Source organism: Alexandromys fortis, unplaced genomic scaffold (assembly GCF_014885135.2).
Source record: "Alexandromys fortis isolate MF-2015 unplaced genomic scaffold, M_Fortis_MF-2015_v1.1 scaffold_7, whole genome shotgun sequence".
NCBI lineage: Eukaryota > Metazoa > Chordata > Mammalia > Rodentia > Cricetidae > Alexandromys > Alexandromys fortis.
The window spans coordinates 9,395,031-9,399,600 of NW_026067920.1; the positions used below are offsets into that span (position 1 = coordinate 9,395,031).

The window sequence follows — 4,570 nt, forward strand, 5'->3', positions numbered from 1 at the left end:
CACTCAGTGACATCACCATGAAGTACAGCTTGCCCAATAGACGGGCAAAAATCAATTTTAGAGGGCCAGGTCCCAACAGCTCTCTGGTTTTAAGGGACTTAAGTCTCTGTTGATGGTACAGAGGGAGGAGGATATAAAATAAATTTAGAGGTTTCCCGACCACAAGGCATTTTGTGTCATGGTGACCACATATTTCAACAGCAGGACGTCTCTCCTGAGAGCCAAGAGTCTTTCAAAACTATCAGGAAAAGATGTTTTCTGTCATCAACCCAGTTTGGGGACATTTTGTTAGTGACATCTGTTCCTCCCTCCCCCAAACAATCAAGTATCTGTTGTGTTAATAACACAGCTTAAAAAAAAGTGAAACAAAATTCTGCATTTTAATAAAACTTGATAAAAATAGTATTTCAAACTGTACAGTCACCAGAAGCATACAGTACCAATACAGACATTTCACTTGGCATCTCTGCCTTCGGCTTTCTGTGCCATGTTAGTCTGGCGTCTCCATTTCCTGCAGGGTCATTTGCATCCCTACCATCCTTTGGTACCTTCTCTCCTTTCTTTGCAGGGGCTGCTTTTAGGTTTGGTCTCTGGCTTTGGAGGAGCAGGTTTAGCAGACAACCTTGCAAATCTCTGTGGCTTGTCCTTCACCTTGGCTTTTAGTATCCCCTTCAGCCTTTCTTTTGGGCATGGTGGTGGCTGGGGACATGGGCCCTGAACCCCGAGAATAGAGCAGTGGTGTGGGTTTGGTCTGTCCGGGGCCATTCCCACTGCTTCTCCATGCTTCTTCATTCCTTTGATTGGCATTTGGGGACACGTGCCTGAGGCTGGCCTGTTGGGGCTTCCCACATAGCCGAACACTCTGGTTATTCTTCTTTGCTGGGTACTTGTTATGTTCTTATGTTATTCAAACTGTTTCTCTAAAGATTTTTTTTTTAATGCATTTATTGTACAAAAGGACAATTGCAAAGCCAGAATCTGGATTTGTAGCAGACCCTGTGTTTGTGATGTAAACCATTCTTTAGGTTTCTCTCCCCGGTTGTTGTGCACTTCATCCCCCTTCCAGGGTTGGCCCTCCAGTCGTAGGGTGTCTTAGGGTTTTTATTGCTGTGATAAACACCATAACCAAAAGCCACTTGGGGAGGTAAAGGGTTTATTTCATCTTATATCTTGTAGTTCATCATCCAGGGAAGTCAGGGCAGGACCAACAGCTAAGGGCATTTTCTCCACTGAGGTTCCCTGATCCAAAATGACCCTAGTTTGTGTCAAGTTGACATACAACTAGCCAGCACATAGGGCCTGCATGGCGTGTGCAAAGGATGTGTCCCAATGATGGTTCTACCCATTTTTTGTGAATATAAACTGGACAATGTTCTTGTTTGTATATACCATGCAATTCCATCTTCTCCAGATTCATGCTTTTCCACACCACATTTGCTCATGTGTGTGTATATGTGTGCTTTGGTGTGTGTGCACATGTGCATGTGTATATGTGTGTACATGTGTACGCATGTGCACATGTGTGTGCACATGTGTGTATGTGTGTGTGCATGTGTGTGTGCATGTGTGTTAGGTCAGAGGACAGCTTATATTGTCACCTTCAGGAATGTACATCTTTTCCTTTGAGGCAGGGTCTCTCATTGCTTGAGAGCTCTAGGCTAGGGTGACTGACTTGTAGGTCCCAGAGATCCTCCTGCCTCCACCTCTCCAGTGTGGGGGTTGCAAGTGAGAGCCACTGTTCTGGGCTTTTGTGTGAGTTCAGGGGCTTGAACTCAGCCCCTGATGTGAGGCAGGTGTTTTACTGACTGAGCCATCTCCCAGTCCCTTTTGTAATCTACACTCCCTCTTCCTTTCCTATAAGCAAATGTCTAGGCACTTCTGGAAGAAAATCTCCTTCCACAAGCAAATGGCATGATGCTAATAGTTCTTGCATTCACATTTTTAGAAGGAGACTTTTGTTTATTTTTTTATGGTGTGCCTTTAAAAAATGCTGAAAAGTAATGTGAAATTTCATGCCTCCTCATGAGTTGCTTAATTGAATGTAATTCTAGATGGAAGAGTAGGCCTAGCGTAGTGTTATCTAATTATTTGGGGTGTATATGTGTATGTGTATGTATATGTAAGTGTCACATTTGTGTGTGATGCTTCTGCATGTATATGCAGGTACATGCATGTATGTATGTGCATATGATGTGTGTATGTGTGTGCATATGTGTGTATGTGTGCTTTGTATGTGCCATGGACATGATTGCAGAGGACGGGAGACATTGTATTTATTACTCTCTGTCTTATTCCTTTGAGACAGGGTCTCCTACTCAACTTGGAGATGGGCTGGCTGGTGACCTGCAAGCCCTGGTAATCTCTCCACCGTGCTGGGGCTGCAGGTGTGTTCCTGGACATGCTTGTCTTTTACAAGCATGTTGGAATCTGAACTCAGGTGCACATGCCTGTGCAGCAAGCTCTTTTACCCATTGAGATACTGCTTCAGCCCCTTATTAGGCAATAGTATTTCAAAATTAGTACAAAATTGGGCTCTGGGGTGCAGACTAGTGAGAGAGCCCAGGCCTAGGGTGTGCACTACAGCAGATTCTATCCTTAGCACTAAAAAAAATATGAAATTAAGCCATAAAAATTTATAAGGGCCGGAGAGATAGCTCAGCAGTTGAAATCATTGGTTATTCCTCCAGAAGACCAGGGGTTGAGTCTCTGTATCTACATGGTGACTCATAACACTCAGTATGGCCTCTGTGAACACATCACCCCACTGTGCACACGGCACCCCACTGTGCACTTGTTACCCCACTGTACACACAGCACCCCACTGTGCACATGGCACCCCACTGTGTACACATCACCCCACTAGGCATTCTCAAGGTGCCTAGACATATTTGCAGGCAAACATCCTTATATATAAAAATAAAATAATAAAATTAAAAAAATACAAAAATTCTTCTAGCATGTAAGGCACGGCAGTTTCAGCTAGGGGTAGATAGGGTGTTCCTACTGGACAGTAATTCCTAGAGCCTATGACTGGCTTGGTTCTGCGTCCCTAGGACCTGTCCCAGTCCTTGGCAGTTTCTCAGTAGATTTGGCATTATCTGCTCTCTTGTTCCACCCTTTTATTAAAAGAAAAGCTTCTCAGTTTCCTAATAGCTTGTTTAGAAGAAATTCCTTAAAACATGTAGGCCATCGCATCTGAGAGCTTTTCTGAGGTTGAAACGGAGCCTTCTTCTCGACGCAGAGAAGCAGAGAGCTATTCCGCAGCAGCACTTCACCGAAACTAATTTTCTTTATCTCATTACCTCAGATGTGGCGTTCCAGAAATATGCAAATATTCAATGAGAATGTCCTCTAAGCAATTACAGGAAACAACGTGGGGGCGGGGCAGCAAGCGGCACACACAAAGGGGCTCGGCATGAGTTCCCACACTGAGAGGAACGCCAGTGACAGCGCTGGGCAATTCCACCAAAGTCTTGCTTCATTGGAAACTATTCATGACGCTGAGCTTGTTGGCTCCTGCTTTTAATGTCTTATCGCTCTTTTTTCAACCTCTACTTAAACGAAGCAGATAATCCTACACACGGCGGTGGAAGTGTGATAAGGTGGGGTGTAGAATTGACTTCCAGCATGGCAGTGAGTAAGGCTGGTGTTGAAATGAACTGTGGGCAGCAGGGCTGGGAGGAAGGGGCCGCCCCAGCCAGGCAGCTGTAGGGTTCCTCTACATCTAGGTGGTAAGCCCAGAGAAGAGGGAATCCCAGCGGGACTTGAACTGAAAGGACAATGGAGAAGACAGACAAGTTTGGGGCATGACAGGAAGACAGAACCCTAGCAAAGATGGTTGGAGAAGGCAGATTAGGAACGGAGAGTGTTAAAGAGACACAGGTGGAGGGCTGTGCAAAGACCAAGGCCAATGAGAAGGTGAGGTCTGGACCTGGAAAGGAGGGTCCCTGAGGAAGCTTAGGCAGAGACGTAAGATTAGACCCTGCCGTGTGAGCAGGGGCAGCGATGGTTCAGCAGCGTCCTAGGAGGGACCACACCCTGCCCACAAGATTGAACGGTGGAAGAAAGGGAGTTTCCAGAGATGGATGGAGCAAGGATAACAGGTTGGGTTCTTAGGGTCAAAGGATAGATATAGGGGGCACAGCTGAGAACCTTCAAAGCCAAAGGTGAACAGAGAGAAGAGATCCTATGGGTTGGTGGGAATGCAGGTTGGAGGTTCTGCTGAGTGGTGGCTAGAGCTGAGAGGGGTGGAGAGACCAGATCCCATGTAAGTGTGTCGTAGATGAGGAATAGATTATTCGAGATAGAGGAGAACTGCGAGTTTGGCATGAGATACAGGGCGGGTGTGTTCAGGAGATGCTTTTCCGAGAGATTAACTCTGCTGGTTAATGTTAAGGGTCCATGCGACAGAACTAAGCATCGCTTCAGACCGGCCTCTGGGTATTCCTCCAGGGCATTATCTTAATTAGGTTAGTAGACCTGAGAAGACCCGTCTTAACTGTGGACAGAACTATGCCAGGCCTGAATCGGGCCTTGGAATATATAGATGAAGACAGGGAGCCGAGAAGAA

At 46.0% G+C, this 4,570-nt stretch overlaps 1 pseudogene; it reads right to left on the reverse strand.

The window, feature by feature from the left end:
- Window positions 1-453: 453 nt before the first annotated feature.
- LOC126500700 (non-histone chromosomal protein HMG-17-like) lies at window positions 454-691 on the reverse strand (annotated as a pseudogene).
- Between the last annotated feature and the right edge of the window lie 3,879 nt (window positions 692-4,570).